We start from the raw sequence: 19,176 nt of genomic DNA on the forward strand, positions 1-19,176 counted from the left end.
ACAGCCATAAAAGGGGAAATCAACAGTAACACAATCATAGTACAGTACTTGAACACCCCACTTTCACTGATGGACAGATCATCCAAAATGAAAATAAATAAGGAAACACAAGCTTTAAATGATACATGAAACAAGATGGGCTTAAATGATATTTATGGAACATTCCATCCAAAAACAACAGAATTCACTTTTGTCTCAAGTGCTCATGGAACATTCTCCAGGATAGATCATATCTTGGGTCAGAAATCAAGCCTTGGTAAATTTAAGAAAATTGCAATACTGTCAAGTATCTTTTCCAACTATGAGACTAGATATCAATTATAGGAAAAAATCTGTACAAAATACAAATAAATGGGGGCTAAACAATACACCACTAAATAAGTAAGAGATTACTGAAGAAATCAAAGATGAAATCAAAAAATACCTAGAAACAAATGACAATAAAAACATGATGACCCAAAACCTTTGGGATGCAGCAAAAGCAGTTCTAAGTGTGAAATCTATAGCAATACAATCCTACCTCAAGAAACAAGAAACATCTCAAATAAACAACCTAATCTTACACCTAAAGCAATTAGAGAAAGAACAACAAAAAATCCCAAAGTTAGCAGAAGAAAAGAAATCATAAGGCTTCCCTGGTGGCGCAGTGGTTGAGAGTCTGCCTGCCAATGCTAGGGGACACGGGTTCAAGCCCTGGTCTGGGAAGATCCCACGTGCCATGGAGCAGCTGGGCCTGTGAGCTACAAATACTGAGCTCTGCGCGTCTGGAGCCTGTGCTCCACAGCAAGAGAGGCCGCGACAGTGAGAGGCCCGCGCACCGCGATGAAGAGTGGCCCCCGCTTGCCACAACTAGAGAAAGCCCTCGCACAGAAACGAAGACCCAACACAGCCAAAAATAAATAAATGAATAAATAAATTTATAAAAAAAAAAAAAAAAGAAATCATAAAGATCAGATCAGAAGTAAATGAAAAAGAAATGAAGGAAATGATAACAAAGATCAATAAAACTAAAAGCTGGTTCTTTGAGAGATAAACAGAATTGATAAATCATTAGCCAGACTCATCGAGAAAAAGAGGGAGAAGACTCAAATCAATAGAATTAGAAATGAAAAAGGAGAACTACCAACTGACACTGCAGAAATACAAAGGATCATGAGAGATTCCTACAAGCAACTATATGCCAATAAAATGGACAACCTGGAAGAAATGGACAAATTCTTAGAAATGCACAACCTTCTGAGACTGAACTAGGAAGAAATAGAAAATACAAACACACCAGTCACAAGCACTGAAATTGACATTGTGATTAAAAATCTTGCAAGAAACAAAAGCGCAGGACCAGATGGCTTCACAGGCGAATTCTATCAAACATTTAGAGAAGACCTTACACCTATCCTTCTCAAACTCTTCCAAAATACAGCAGAGGGAGGAACACTCCCAAACTCATCTACAAGGCCACCATCACCCTGATACCAAAACCAGACAAAGATGCCACAAAAAAAGAAAACTACAGGCGTATAACACTGATGATTATAGATGCAAAAATCCTCAACAAAATACTAGCAAACAGAACCCAACAGCACATTAAAAGGATCATACACTATGATCAAGTGGGATTTATCCCAGGAATGCAAGGATTCTTGAATATACGCAAATCAATCAATGTGATAAACCATATTAACAAACTGAAGGAGAAAAACCAATACTGAAGGATCATCACAATAGATGCAGAAAAAGCTTTTGACAAAAATTCAACACCCATTCAACACCCACCCATGATGAAAATCCTCCAAAAAGTAGGCATAGAGGGAATTTAACTCAACATAATAAAGCCCATATATGACAAACCCACAGCCAACATCGTTCTCAATGGTGAAAAACTGAAACCATTTCCACTAAGATCAGGAGCACGACAAGGTTGCCCACTCTCACCACTATTATTCAACATAGTTTTGGAAGTGTTAGCCACAGCAACCAGAGAAGAAAAAGAAATAAAAGGAATCCAAATCGGAAAAGAAGAAGTAAAGCTGTCACTGTTTCCAGATGACATGATACTATACAGGGGGAATCCTAAAGATGCTACCAGAAAACCACGAGAGCTAATCAATGAATTTGGTAAAGTAGTAGGATACAAAATTAATGCACATAAATCTCTTGCATTCCTATAGACTAATGATGCAAAATCTGAAAGAGAAATTAAGGAAACACTCCCATTTACCATTGCAACAAAAAGAATAAGAGACCTAGGAACAAACCTACCTAAGGAGACCAAAGACCTGTATGCAGAAAACTATAAGACACTGATGAAAGAAATTAAAGATGATACAAACAGATGGAGAGATATACCATGTTCTTGGATTGGAAGATCAAGATTTTGAAAATGACTATATTACCCAAAGCAATCTACAGATTCAGTGCAATCCCTATCAAACTACCAATGTCATTTTTCACAGAACTAGAAAAAAAATTTCACAATTTGTATGGAAACACAAAAGACCCCCAGTAGCCAAAGCAATCTTGAGAAAGAAAAACGGAGCTGGAGTAATCAGGCTCCCTGACTTCAGACTATACTACAAAGCTACCGTAATCAAGACAGTATGGTACTGGCACAAAAACAGAAATACAGATAAATGGAACAGGACAGAAAGCCCAGATATAAATCCACACACATATGGTCACCTTATCTTTGATAAAGGATGCAAGAATACACAGTGGAGAAAAGTCTGTGTCTTCAATAAGTGGTGCTTGGAAAACTGGACAGCTACATGTAAAAGAATGAAATTAGAACACTCCGTAACACCATACACAAAAATAAACTCAAGATGGATGAAAGACCGAAATGTAAGGCCAGACACTGTAAAACTCTTAGAGGAAAACCTAGGCAGAACACTCCATGACATAAATCACAGCAAGATCCTTTTTGACTCACCTCCTAGAGAAATGGAAATAAAAAGAAAGATAAAAACAAATGGGACCTAATGAAACTTAAAAGCTTTTGCACAGCAAAGTAAGCCATAAACAAGATGAAAAGACAACCCTCAAATGGGAGGAAATATTTGCAAATGAAACAACTGACAGAAGATTAAACTCCAAAATATACAAGCAGCTCATGCAGCTAAATATTAAAAACAAACAACCAAATCCAAAAGTGTGCAGAAAACCTAAACAGACATTTCTCCGAAGAAGATATACCGATTGCCAACAAACACATGAATGGACACTCAACATCACTAATTATTAGAGAAATGCAAGTCAAAACTATGAGGTATCCACTCAAACTGGTCAGAATGGCCATCATCAAAAAATCTACAAACAATAAATGCTGGAAAGGGTGTGGAGAAAAGGGAACCCTCTTGCACTGTTGGTGGGAATGTAAATTGATACAGCCACTATAGAGAACAGTATGGAGGTTCCTCAAAAAACTAAAAATAGAACTACCATACGACCCAGCAATCCCACTACTGGGCATATACCCTGAGAAAACCATAATTCAAAAAGAGTCATGTACCACAATGTTCATTGCAGCTCTATTTACAATAGCCAGGACATGGAAGCAACCTAAGTGTCCACTGACAGATGAATGGATAAAGAAGATGTGGCACATATATACAACGGAATATTACTCAGCCATATAAAGAAATGAAACTGAGCTATTTGTAGCATGGTGGATGGACCTAGAGACACTTATACAGAGTGACGTTAAGTCAGAAAGCGAAAAACAAATACCATATGCTAACACATATATATGGAATCTTTAAAAAAAAAAAAGGTTCTAAAGAACCTAGGGTTAGGCAGGAATAAAGACGGAGACATAGAGAATGGACTTGAGGACACAGGGAGCAGGAAGCGTAAGCTGGGATGAAGTGAGAGAGCAGCACTGACACATATACACTACCAATGGTAAAATAGATAGCTAGTGGGAAGCAACCGCATAGCACAGGGAGATCAGCTGGGTGTTTTTTGTCCACCTAGAGGGGTAGGATAGGGTGGGTGGGAGGGAGACTCAAGAGGGAGGAGATATGGGGATGTATGTATATGTATAGCTGATTCACTTTGTTATAGAGCAGAAACTAACATACCATTGTAAAGCAATTATATTCCAATAAAGATGTTAAAAAAAACAAGTGAACACAAAACATAAACATTGTCACCAAAGTTTATTGCTTTACTTGCCTCTTAACTTTTATATTTGTATATCCACATCTATGAATCCAAATGAAAGCCTTTAATCAATGTGTTGTTGAAACTTTTTAAAGAAGCCAATGAATTTTATTTTGTGCCTCTCTACCCCTGCCTTCCTCTCCCACCCCCAAAGAGAAGAAAATAAAAGAATAGCCCCTGTCATTTAAGTAATATTGCCACTGTTAGGGAGTGCCGGAACTATTTTGTGTCAGCTGTAGCAGCTCTTTTATCTAAATGACAAAAAAACAAACAGACTCATCAACACTTACTCAACCTTGGCTTCTAGGATATTTCATCATGTGCTATATGCAGCTGAGATGCTTTGGCACTTATCTTCACACACTCTACATTTTATTTAGTATTGTCGAGAAAATACTTTCATTGGCACACTATTATGGCTTTTAGAGTTAACAAAGAAGCACTTTTGTTTTGAAGTACCAGCAGATTTTAATCCCTTGAAAACACACATTCTTCCAAGTGGCAGTAAACAGATAGCCCCTATACTATTTCAAGTTAACAAACACATCTTGGGAAAAAGATAGTGTTCCATATTACTTATTGTACCGATGTAGAATCTAAATCATTTCAGAGGCTCACATTGGTAGATTTAGTAGCAATTCCTTCACAGTTCTATGTTATTTAGCTATGGTTCATACTACATGATTTTCACTCTAGGTATTTATCTGTTTGAGAAAAGCACATAAATCAATTAAAATAATCTGATAATCCAATGTCATTGTTGAGCTAAATGCCTGGAAAAACCCAAAAAACAATCTTAACAATCCAAGGTCAACTAAAAAAAAGATGATTTAAGTAATTATGAAAATGACAAACACCCAAAAGACTCAATGCTATTATAACAAAACCTGAGCGATTTCATTTCCTGAGCGATTCACCTATCCAATTAAAGAAACATTTAGGACCCTTAAAATCAGGAGTTCTGGTCCAAAGAAGTGACAAAGGAGGCTGCTGAACTCACTTCTTCCCACAGAGAAACTAAAAATTCAGCTACACATGGAACAATTCCCTCTGAAAGAAATCTAAAACCTAGCTGAGCAACTCTTACACCTTGGGCAAAAAAGAAAAACCCACATCATAACAGGTAGGAAAGGTTATAACACAATCTCATAAACCCCACCCTGACAGTGACACACCAGCTGACGCACCATGGGGAGGGAATTCACAGCTCATGGATTCTCCCTGAGGAGTGAGTTTGGGACCAAACACCTAGCACCTCAACATTTAGGACTTCCACTTGTGAGACAGGCCCCCAAAACACCTAGCTCTGAAAGCCAACGAGGCTTGCATTCTCGAGACCCACATGACTACACAGGCATACCTCGGAGATACTGCAGGTTTGGCTCCAGACCACTGCAATAAAGTAAATACAGCAATACAGTGAGTCACGTGAATTTTCTGGTTTCCCAGTGCATATAAAAGTCATGTTTACACTATACTGTAGTCTATTCAGTGTGCAATAGCATTATGTCTAAAGAAACAATGTACGTGTTCTAATTGTAAAATACATTATTGCTAAAAAATGCTAACCATCTTCTGAGTCTTCAGTAGTCATAATCTTTTTAACGGTGGAGGGTTTGGAATATTGCAAAAATTACCAAAATACGACAAAGACACAAAATGAGCAAATGCTGTTGAAAACATGGCACTTATAGACTTGTTCAAGGCAGGGTTGCCACAAACCTTCAATTTGTAAAAAACTCAATATCTGCAAAGCACGATAAAGTAAAGCACAACAAAACAAGATATGCCTGTACAGCAGATAAAGAAAGAACAAAACTAAACAAAACACTGTTCCTAATGGGCTCTCACTCCAAAAGGATGGAATAGGGAAAACAGGAGTATACTGTTTTAAGGTTTGAAGACTATACATGAAATGGTATATTATTATTTGAAGGAAGGCTGTCATAAGTTGAAGACATATATTTCAAACCATAAAGAAACCACTAAACTTTTTAAAAAGAAGTATAAATAACAAGACACAGTGAAGATAAAATAGAATAATAAAAATACATAATCTAAAAGAAAACAGATAAAGGGAGACAAGGTACAAAGAACTGATATAAGGGATAAAAAACAGATGGCAAGAAAGTACATTTAAACTGACTATATCAAAAATTACATTAAATGTAAATGGTCTCAACAACCCAATTAAAATGCAGAGCTTATCAGAATGGGTATAAAAGCAAGACTCCATTATATATTGTCCACAGAAAAGAAATTTAAAAAATAAAGCCAGAGACAGGTTTAAAAAAATGATAGAAAAAGATACTACAGGGCTTCCCTGGTGGTGCAGTGGTTGAGAGTCCACCTGCCGATGCAGGGAACACGGGTTTGTGCCCCAGTCCAGGAGGATCCCACATGCCACGGAGCAGCTGTGAGCCATGGCTGCTAAGCCTGCATGACCGGAGCCTGTGCTCCGCAACAGGAGAGGCCACAACAGTGAGAGGCCTGCGTACCACAAAAAAAAAAAAAAAAAAAAAAAAGAAAAGAAAAGAAAAGAAAAAGATACTACAAGTAATAATCAAAATAACACTGTCATATCAACATCAGAAAAGGTAGACTTCAGAACATGGACTATTACCAGGTATGAAAGGAGACCTTACATAAAGATAATGGAATTCATTTATAAGGAAAACATAACAATCTGAAATGTGTATGCACTGTGTTAGTTTCCTAGAGCTCCTATGACAAACTACCACAAACTGTGTGGCCTAAAACAATAGAAATTTATTTTCTCACAGTTCTGGAAGTTAGAAGTCCAAAATAAGGTGTTGGTAGAGCCATGCTCTCTTGCAAGCCTCTAAGGGAGGATCCTTCCTTGCCTCTTCCAGCTTCTTATAGCCCCAGGTATTCCTTGACTTCTGGCAACATAATTCCAACTTCTGTTTCCATCACTACATGGTGTTCTTTCCTTTGATGTCTGTTTTAACATGGTGTTTTCATCTTCTTATTATGAAAATACCAGTCATGTTGGAATTAGGCCCATCCTAATCACCTCATCTTAACTTCATTACATTTGCCAAGACCCTATTACAAATAAGGTCATGTCCACAGGGGCCAGGAGTAAGGATTTCAACATATCTTTTGGGGAGACATAATTCAACTCAAACAGGTACCCAGAAACAAATGCTAAAAATAAAAAATAAAACGAAAACAGAGAAATGAAAAAAGATACAGATAAATCTAAATTACAGTTGGAGAAGTCAACACTCCTCCCTCAGTAATCATAGAACAAGTAGATATAAAATTAGTAAGGATATAGAAGATATTAACAACACTCTCAACCAATTTAACCTAGTTGACATGTATAGAGCACTTTATGTAATAATAGATGAGTATGTATTGTTTTCAGGTACACATGGAGCATTAACCAATGTACATCATGTTTGGAGCAATAAAGCAAATTTCAACTAATTTAAAAGAACCGAAGTCATACAAAGTATGTTCTCCAATCAAAATGGAATTAAACTAGAAATCAACAAGGGAAAGACATCTGACAAATTCTAGGATCTGTGGAAAGGAAACAATACTCTTCTAAATAATTTACAGGTCAATGAGAAAGTCACAGGGAAAATTAGAAAATATTTTGAAAAGAATAAAAATGAAAACACAATATAGAAAAACTTGTTGGACCTTACAAAATCAGTGCTTTGAGAAAAATCTGTATCATTAAATGCTTATATTAGAAAGAAAAAGAGATCTGAAATCAACAGTTTAAAGCTTCCACCTTAAGACACTAAAAAAGAGGAGAAATTAAATCCAAATCAAGTAGAAAGAAAAATAATAAGGGAAGCAAAGGTCACTGAAACTGAAAACAGAAAAAAACAATAGAAACATGAAACCTATAGCTACTATCGTACTTAATGATGAAAGTAAAGGCTTTTCCCCTAAGATCAAAGACAAGGCACTCTCAGCACTTCTAGTTAACATTATATAATGCAGTAAGTATTCATTGGGAGAGGGAGGAAGTCCTAAAGTCTACAAAAAGGCTGCTAGCATGAATAATTGAATCTAGGAAGGTTGTAAAATACAAGGTCAATATAAAAAATTCAATTGTGTTCCCATATACTAGCAATGAACAACTGGAATTGAAAATTTTGTAACCATAAAAAACATGAAAATTTTAAGGATAAATTAACAGAATATGTACAAGAATTGTTTACTAAAAGCCACAGAACATTAGAGAGAAATTAAAGAAAACCTAAACGAATGGAAAATAAACCATATTTATGGAATGGAAGATTCAATATTGCTAATATACCTTTTTTAGTAAAGATGGCCTACTGATTAAGTATAATACCAGTCAAAATCTCAGCAGAATTGACAAGCTGATTCCTATATTTATATGGGAAAAACAGAAAACCTAGCATAGCCAAAACAATTTTGAAAAAGAAGACATAGTTGGATTCACATGACCTGATTTTATGACTAACTATAAAGCTATAGTAAACAAGACAGTGTGGTATCAATACAAGGACAGATATGCTAATTGACTGAACAGAATACAGTCCAGAAATAGACCTACACAATATGTAGTCAGTTTAATTCCAACAAAGGTTCCCAGACAATCATGAGAAAGAAAGTCTTTTCAACAAATGGTGTTGGAAGAACTGGATTTGCATTTGTAAAACAAATGAACTTCAACTGTTATCTTGCAACTATGATAGATTATAGATAAAAATAAGTAGCATCAGCAGCAACAGTAGAAGAGGGTAATAATAATTATGTTTGACACAATTTGTTTTTAGAAAAGTCAAATCACTGTTAGGTAATAATAAGCATGTAGTCAACTAAATAATGTACATCAGCAGCTTTAAATTTTTCCAGTAAGACAGGCTCCAAATATATACACGTAGACGTGAATTCACAGGCCTCCTGCAGTAAACCCATAGTCCCACCTTCAAGTGACCTGAGGCTATAGGTTGAAAACAACTGCTACATCTTTATCTTCCTTTCCACCAATAAGACTACTGACATTTATATTTCGAACTCCGACTTATCTTCATCCTCTCTTCTTCCTGTTTTTTTTAATATTGTATATTTCTAAGCCTAAATGTAAGATGTCACATTTTTTCTTTGTATGTCACTAAATATTTTACATGAGTATTTCATTCTGAAAAATGATTTAAAACTTTATATTTTAATTACTGCAATGCAAGCTGTATGATCAATTTGTAATATTGGTGAAACTGTCAAACAAATCAGGTCCTAGAACAGAATCCTGGAAAGATGGCCTAAAGAGGATGATACCTCAAGTTTATAAAGGGCATTAAACAGTGGAGTTGTAAATGATACAACAATTCTGAAAGCTATGAATGTCTTCTAATCACCTTGCCCGTATTTCAGAAAGGTAGCACTCAGATTTTCCAATCATTTGCTGGTTGACGTTATAAATCATGAACTCACAGTTTTTTTAAAAACTCCTTTTCTGAAAGTGGGACAGTCTAAAGTTAAGTCACGCAGAAATAAGATGTTTCACAGTCACATAGAAATGTGTCACAGTCACACAGATATAAAACTATTCTTGTATAAATGGTTCCTACATAACATTCATTTGGTTGTAAAACTCTAAAAGTAGGGACTATTTCATTCACCTTTGTTTCTCACAGTTCTCAGAACAATGTCTGCAAAAGGTACCCAGAAAATGTTTAATAATCAATTATTTGAATAAAAACATTTATTCAATATAAACAGGGTACTATAAACCTTTGTTTATGTTGAAAAATGTGCTTATTCTAATAAATGGACTTGGAGAATAAAGATTTGGACAGGAATGTGGACATGTGACTAAAAGATACGTTACTACTTACCCACTATAAAAAGCAGACTATTACACATTCACATAAAATAAGTTTTGACTATCACAGGGAAATATAAGAATGAGAAGTTGACACAAAGATACAAAGAAAGCTCCAAATGTATATAGGTTTTTAAAATGTCTTCCTACTATATTTACTCTCTTAGAAAAAAATACTCCAGCCTGAAATCAGAAGTATAATACCACAGCTTATTCAACTTAAAAAAATTTTTTCTAGGTGTTTCGAAAACAATTTTTATGTGAATTTATGGCTAAGTACATGTTCCTTACTCAGGATCTACCCAAGTTAGTACACCCAGCACTAAACTAAGAAAACAGGAAGTACTATGGGATAAAACTGGTAATGCTATGTAAATAAAACAGTTCATTTATAAATAATAATAAATGATCACTCCACACCACAGTAACTTAGGATGATTTGAGAATAAATACTTAACTTTGAGAAGGATTATTGGACTGGCAGTGTGTTGCTGGTACATGTCAAGATTATTCATCTCCCTGACAGTAATATTAACCACAATCCATTTCAGTTACTTCACTTTATCATTTTCTGACTAATGTTAGAGAAACAATGTCACTGAAGGCTGCTTAAACTAAGTGTAGGCTTAACCTCTGTTACAGTCATATAAAAACTTCCACTAGAAGGTAACTTCCAGTAAAAAAACAAATCTGCTATACAGAGTGCTAATACTTTAAAAATACAAATTAAAAAGAATAGTCATACAAAACCAATAGATTGTTTTCCTAATTTAAAAACAAAACTTCAGCAAATCCTCTAAACACACCACAATATATTGCCCTGTGTGTGTATGTTCACATTTTGCTAAACTTAATTTTAAATTGTGAGGAAAAAGTTGCACAGCCATATTTTAAACAAAATATTATCACATTGAACATGTAATAATTTAAAGTTTTAAAAGGTCAGTGTACCCATGAAAAATTTTCTTCAGTATTATACAAATACTACATAAAAAGCAGTTTGCTATATAGGATCCCCCAAATTAAGTACTTTGCTAAAGGTCCCTTCTAATAAATGGAGGCAGGCTGACACAAGTCTATCTAAATACAAAAATTTCCTACTCTGGTTCTTGAATTTTATCTTTCCAGGCTATTTCCCCTTTCATTTTGGATGTTCCTTTTAGAAAACATCTGCACTTACACTCTACTTTCTATAAAATCATTTTCTTTTTCTATTAATGTAATAGTTTTTCTCTGTGAGGGTATTTATTCTTGCTTTGTTTTTAAGGCTTCTTCTGCTTCTTAAATTGTCTTTGCTTCTTCTGGTTTCTTTTATTTTTCTATTCCATTTAGTCTCTGTTGTCCTTCACACTGAAGGCTGTCTTTAAATGTCTGCTACCTTCATTTTTAAGAATGAGGCACGAAAGAGCTGACTGAAGTACACTGAAGTACACTTTTAATAAGCAGCACGTGAACGGGTAGACTTCACTGAAGAGAAATCAGGTGGGCTCCAAGTAGGATCCTTAAATGTCGGTACTTTTCAGGTCTTTTCTCTTGAGCCAGTCAGTATGTCCAAAGAGTAACACAATTTTCTGTCTTACAGGGTGGGGCTGGTACAAGCCTGGCTGTCGGAGTTCCGATAGCATGACAGCAAAAGGGGTCTGGGGGCCTTCACCATTCAGTTCTTAAAGCTTTCTGTTAATCCTCCTGTTTTCCATTCCTTACCCTTCAACTCTCCCTCTGCTGTTTTTGTTGTTCTCAAATCAGAAACTTCTCCAGTACAATTTCTCCAAAAAGTAAACCTCTAGTCTTTTGCCAAGATGAAGGTAAAAGTAGTTGCATATTGGAAAGAAGTATAAATGCAAGTATTCAATGTAAACTATTCTTCTGGTTATATCTAAAGTCTACCAGTTCAGTGATAGGGACAGATCTGAGATCAACTCATAGCCTGAACACTTGGAAAATGTATGACCTTAGAGAGTTTCTTAACTTCACTATATCTTAGTTTCATTATGTGTAAAATAAAGATAATAACACATTCCTTACAGTGTTGTTGAAGGGATTAAAGAAGGGCGCTTATACAAAATGTTTGTTAAAGGCACCTACTAGGGCTTCCCTCACAATCCTACAAAAAGATTCTAACCTTTCCCAATATCATTTTTTTGCTGACTGGACTATAAACGCCCCAAGGCCAGGGAATGTAATTTATATCAAAATCCCTAAGATCCATGTGGCATATAACAGTATATTTGATGCCAAGATTAAAATATTTTTAATATATTTTGTCAGCCAATAAAAAATAGCCAGATGTGGGGTAATTCTAAATTTCTTTCTCTGCCATTATGTTTTATTTAAATACTTTAAGATCCACTATTTACTGTTATAATACAATAACGTTGTTTTATTTTTTTAACTTTGAATTCCTTTGGTTTTGACTGAAGCCCAATAAATAGAAAAACAAAGTAAAAGCTATAACCCCTATCATTTTAAAACAATATTGCCCCCCCCTCCGCCAAAAGAGTGTTCTTTTCCCTCTGTGACATCTAGATGGTATACTGATTCCCAGTATATCTGTTACAGAGCCTACTAAAAGGACTGGCATTCGTCAGAAACAGCACTTAAAACTTAAAGAGATAAAGAAGTGCTGTCTGATCAACAACAGTTAAATGTCGGTAGTCAATTCCAGGTCAAGATGAATGCTGTATATTAAATGTGTGTGTTAGGAGAAATATCTCACATATAAAAACACACAACCAAATGGTAGGAGATAAAAAGGAGACAGGAGGCGGGGTGGGGTGGTGGTGGAAATCATCTACTTTTGCTTTAAACAAAGAGAGAGAGAGAGAAAAAACACAATAAATACAAGGACAAACAATAGCAACTCATCAATCAGTAAATAAATTCAGAACAGCCTTGTCATTCAGTTCTCTTCAGTTATCTCAGAATTTTGATCCAGACTAGAGCAATGAAAGCTGCTAGTTTAACAGAGTGTGGATGGTACAACATTGTAAGATAGGTTTAAAACAAACAAACAAAAACCTATGATTAACTGGGACCTGGACCAAAATTTAAAATACAGTTTGAAGATCTGATAATAGTAAACTTTCCTCAAATTTCTACACTGCAAGGTACGAATTAGGAGATAGTGGTGTAGGGTCATTTTCCCCTAACGTTTACTTTTCTTGATTCTTAAACAAAATAACAGCTCACATTGTGCTTGCACTCTACAGTTGAAAAATGCATGATTTTTCTTTTCCCTCTACCTTGAACTCTTTCTTTCAGTATTTTCCTTCACTTTAAGAATGTGAGCTCTAATAAATATTAAATACTTCATTATACGTTGGCCAGTCCTGCTTTTTCCCCCCAATCTTCAGTTATTTTTTACTAAAATAGTAACTTAGAAGATTTTATTTTATCTAATCTCCAGAAACTAAGAGTCCCTCGCACACACTATTACTCAATGAACAATCAATAAATGAGAAACACAAATGAATGCTCGAGTAGTAACATCAGGTATTCTCTAGATTTAAGCAAACATTCAGCTTTTTCATAAAACAGGCTTAGTCAAAAAAGCTTGGGGCATAACCTGGGACAAACACACCAGGAGTAGGCAATTGGGAAAAGCTTTCCTTTTTCAAGCAATGGAATGCTGGTTGTCTCTTACCATGCATTTCAGCATGAGAGGTGAAAAGCAACTTGATGAAATAACATCAAAACAGACGTAGCAATTGATGCCAAACGTACAAAGCAGTATAGCATACTGCAGCGTTTCTCAAGGTTTCTGGGCCAAAACTCATAGTAAGAAATCTGTCACTTCAAATCATAACCCAACACACACACACACACACACACACACACGCACATGCACACGCACATGCACACACACCCGTTATGCAGAAGATTCGTACATGATGCACATTACTTTCTTTTTTTAATGTAATGCTATACTATTCCATTCCTTTTTTAAAATGCTACTTGTGAACTGCATAGTGTTTAAATTCTGGTTCTATCCACTAGCTGTGTGACTTTGTACAACTTGCTTAACCCCATGGTGCCTCAATTTCTGCCCCTGTCAAGACAATAATAACGTTACCAATCTTAGAAGGCCTTTGTGAGGGTTAAAAGAATTAACACATGTGATATTCTTAAATAAGAGCCCGGCATATACTAAGTCCTTAATAAACATTAGTTAACAGTAATAAAGTGAGATGTTCCTACCTTCTGAAATTTACAGCTGAGTTTTCATTTGCAAGATTTCACTTGGAAATGGATGGTTCCATTTCAATCTAACAACATACTTGTTTTTTGGAATAGGTATCCAGGTATATACATTAAATATTCCAAAATAACTGTTGATCAATTAGAACAGAAATGATTGTACCTGATTATCTTGATTTTTCTCACTTAGAAAACTGGCTTACACAACTAATCTCCTACTAAGGAAAAAAATAAATAAATAAATCACAATAGCACAAAAAAATCTTACTAACCCAAGGAAGCCCTGGTACTGAAACACTCAGCCATCATAATTTGTTTTTATGGTATGACACTTTGTAAATATATTCTTGTCCTAATTATAACTTCTTATAAAGAAAAGACAAAAAAATGTTCTTATTTCTTCCAAGGAGACTGCCAAATATAAAAATCAGTGTGTATTTGTAAAATATGGATTAATGTCACTTCAAAGTTTATGCATGGTTAGATCTGTCTTCTCATCAGTCAGAATTTCAGACTAGTGATGAAACAACAGGGAAGGTGGAGAAAAAAAAATCAACTTCAAAACTGATCTCTACTTTTTTCAGCTTTAAAGGAATAAATTAAACCATTATGTTAAATGAGGAGTTTCTCAATACAAGGAAATATTAAATTTTCATTGTGATTTTCAGACTAGACATTTTTTTTGCACTGCCCCATTTAGACTTTCTTTTTGAAGAGAATGATCAGAAACATAATACAGAAGAAAGGGTGTTGATTACATTAATTCAGCTTCAAAAAGAGAATTCCCTGTGCAACATGGAAGAGATTACCAAATAAAATTGTATCAATGCTACTAAAAGTCCTCTGAAAACCAGCTTTGGGGAAATTAAATGGACATAAACACACATAAATAATTCAATGCATTTTAAAGCTAGTCAGGCTATACTATCTTAAGAAGGAGGGTAAGCTCTGTTTATATTTTAAATTAAGCTTTGCACACGTTTCCTTTGATTTCACAAGTTTATTTAAACAAATAGTAATGTTTGCTAAATGTATACTATGGGACAAACTTCAATATAATTCTATTATAATCGTTTTTCATACAGATATAGCTCATTTTATGTATGTGATGCATTCCTGAAAATATGTATATAAACAGATATTTCAAAATGGAATCATACTGTAAACATTAGGCAGATTTTAATACCAATAGGAATGAGACACATTTTATAAAGTAAACAATGTTATACATGGAAAGTACAACTTTCAAATACCTGATATGCTTATTTCACTTAAAATAATTCAGTTAATTCCAAACTCACTTAGTTCCATGAATATTTAATGAAAACAATTAGTAGTAGCAGAATTCCATTTTCATGAACTTGAATGACTTTTGTAGCATTTGAACTACTGCTGCTTTATAGGAAAGGAGATGCTGTAGGTTATGTGGTTGAGTATTAGAGCTCCCTACTTCTTCCCAGCTCTGATAATTGCACTACTGTTGGCTAGCCAATTAAGTGCTGTTCAGCTAGTGTTGAAAACACTCTTTATAAATTTTCCTTCCTCAGCACAAAATACAACTCTTATAATATCTCTTATAATATAAAATATAAAATCTCTTATAAAATCTCTTATAATATAAAAATGGATACTACTACAATTAAACACACTAAATCACAAAAGTGATATTTTTATGTCTTTGTATAGTGGATATGGACATTTATAGATAGAGAATAATGAAAATAACTCTTTTGCTTTGGCTTTTGAGCCCCTTTTTACTTTTAATCTAATAAAATAAAAAAAGCAAAATTTCTATTGCTTGTCTAGTGGGGCATAAAAATAACCTTATTTATCACATACAGAAGATAAGTTATAAAGACATGAATTAAAACAGTGTTTTACACACCTAGCAAAACTATTTGGCAAGTTCCTTAGAAACAGCTGCAACATACAAATAAGATTCAATTTGAATAAAAGATTCTGTTTACTTGGCAAATAATAACAGCATTTTGCTGATACTATTTCATCGGATTCTCATAATGAAAAAATTCATAGGACCTACTTTAAAAAAATTGTTTTGAAGGATTTCTTCTGGTCATGTAAGATTTTTAGTGGAATAGAGAACAAAGATGAGGGTCAGAGAACAGAGGCTTTTGGCAAGGAAGTAGTAAGACGAGGTGATAGGGTTATGGGAGTTCTTGTTCAGGTACAGTGATGGCAGAAGAGAGAAATACAGCCGCAGCAGAAAAATCCAAATAGCCTCCCACTTATCACCATTGCTACTGTTCCATCAAGACATAAACATGCACCTTGTCCACAATCCATCCAACTACTCACTGCATCTGAAAGAGCCTGCAAAAAGTCCTCTAGAGCACAAAACATCTTAATAAGTTATGTGCTTAAACAGAAGTCCAAACTGAAGGACTCGGCTTAAACAAAAAAAGGCAATTCTTCTAGATGTCTAGAAAGGTTATATATTTATTTTGTGAGGCAAATTTTACATTTTAACAATTTAATGAAAAATGAGATCTTTAATTTCACTTACACAAAATTCAAAAAAGGATAGTAGGATATAATAGTCTGAGAATTAAAAAGCTGTCCAGTTTTTACTATTGACCTACTGCATGGCTCACTACACAAGTCAAACTAATACAGTCCTCATTTATTAGACAAGAGAGCTCTACAGATTCCAGTGAAATACTACAGGGTCTTAGAACAAGTACAATACCTAAATGTAAGTAAGGCTTTCCTTTAAAAAAAAAAAAAACCAAAAAACATTTATCCATTTATTATTTCCCATAGTCAATGGGTCACCTGGGAAATTCTGCTGATCTGGGCCACAGTTGGCTGCTCTTGGCTGTGCTTGCTCATATGTTCATGGTCAGCTGAGGGCTGGCTCGTGTAGGATGGCCTCAGCTCACACAGCTCAGCCATCCTCCAGGTGTCAGTCCTGACCCTCCAGCTAGTTAACCTGGGCATGTTTTTCTCAAGGTGATCAAAGAAAAGTAAAAGCAGAAGCATGCAGGCACTTTTTCAAACCTCTATTTTGTGTCTAGTTTACTAATTACCTCTTTTTCTCCCCTTACTGGCCTTTTGTATTGTTTTTGTTTTTTAATTGTTATAAAATATATATAACATGAACCTTACCATTTTAACCACTTTTAAGTATAAGTTCAGTGGCATTACATTCAGGTTGTTGGCCAACCATCACCACCTTCCATTTTCAGAACTTGTTTCATCTTGCAAAACTGAGACTCTATACCCATTAAAGTCTCCATTTCTCCCTCCCCCCGGCCAGGCCCCGGCAACCACCATTCTACTTTCTGTCTCTATGAATTTGACTACTCTAAATACCTCACATGAGTGAAATCATACAGTGTTTGTCCTTTTGTGAATGGCTTATTTCACTTAGCATAAAGTCTTCAAGGTTCATCCATATTGTAGCATGTGTCAGAGGTTCCTTCCTCTTTAAGGCTGAACAATATTCCACTGTATATATGTACCACATTCTGTTTATCCATTTACCCATCAGTGGATACTTGGATTGCTTCCATCTTTTGGTTATTGTAAATAATACTACTATAAATATTAAAATTGGTATACAAATACCTCTTCGAGTCTCTGCTTTTATTTCTCTTGGGTATATATTCAAAAGTAGAATAGCTGGATCTTAGGGTAATTCTATTTTTTATTTTGAAGGAACTGTCATACTTTTTTCCATGTCAGCTTCACCATTTTACAGTGCCACCAGCAGTGCACAAGGGCTCTAATTTCTCCACATCCTCACCAATATTTGTTATTTTATGATTATTTATTTATTTTTTAATTAAAGCCATCCTACTGGCTGTGAAGTGGCATCTCATTTGGTTTTGATATACATTTTCCTAACAATTAGTAATGCTGAACACCTTTTCATCTGCTTATTGGCCATTTGTATAACTTCTTTGGAGAACTGTCTATTCAAATTCTTCCCCCGTTTTTGAATCAGGTTGTTCGGTTTTTGTTGTTGAGTTTTAGGAGTTCTCTATATATTCTACACATTAATCCCATATCTGATAGTTAATGTGCAAACAGGGCTTTCTTTTGAAAATGAAAACTCTCCTTTAAAAGTGAAAAAGGATTCAGGATATTCTGTTTGTTGATAATTCAGGACAGAAAAGGAAAATTCTTAAAGAATACCTGATGATATGAGAATATACTTATAGAAAAACCTGTGTGTGTGTGTGTGTGTGTGTGTGTGTGTGTGTGTGTGCATAAAACGTAACTGTTCCTTATTGATATGCAGTAAATTAGAGGTAATTTTTGTTATTTACATGTTTCACATTTTAAAATTAAAAACAGACTGATTAACTTTAACACAGTTAAAATTAAGTTTTTAGAACTTGGGAGAAATGTATATTTTATTATTTAATTCATTTAACACATTTATTGAATGGCAGGTCCTATACTAGGCAAGGGAGAAATAATGGTAAACGAGAACTCTATCTTTATGAACTTTAGTGGAGCACACAAGAAGAACCAAAACAAGTAGGTAGAAAGATATGTAAAAATGCATGATATTTTAGGTGCTCTGAAAGAAAGAGAGGAAGGAAGGAATCAGTAATGGTCTCTATAAAGACGTGTTGTTCCTAAAGGACTGAGACAGTCAGCCACTCACAGAGCAGGGAGATGAACGTTCAAAGCAGAGAAAGCAAACTGTGGAGTTGGGAAAGATTCATTCTGCATGCAGTGATAAGTCAAGAAAGGTTTAAGCACTGAATTTATGGAATTCAAAATTACATTTAGGGCTTCCCTGGTGGCACAGCGGTTGAGAGTCCGCCTGCCGATGCAGGGGACACGGGTTCATGCCCCGGTCCGGGAAGATCCCACATGCCGCGGAGCGGCTGGGCCCGTGAGCCATGGCCGCTGAGCCTGCGCGTCCAGAGCCTGTGCTCCGGGACGGAAGGGGCCACAGCAGTGAGAGGCCCGCGTACCGCAAAAAAAAAAAAAAAAAAAAAAAA

General features: G+C 35.1%; 1 protein-coding gene across 4 annotated transcripts in view; it reads right to left on the reverse strand.

Moving 5' to 3' along the window:
- The window catches only part of LRBA (LPS responsive beige-like anchor protein), a 748,187-nt gene that overhangs the window by 177,385 nt on the left and 551,626 nt on the right, over window positions 1-19,176 (reverse strand). The gene's annotated exons all lie outside the window — the stretch shown is intronic.

This window comes from Phocoena phocoena, chromosome 5 (genome assembly GCF_963924675.1).
Source record: "Phocoena phocoena chromosome 5, mPhoPho1.1, whole genome shotgun sequence".
Classification (NCBI taxonomy): Eukaryota; Metazoa; Chordata; class Mammalia; order Artiodactyla; family Phocoenidae; genus Phocoena; species Phocoena phocoena.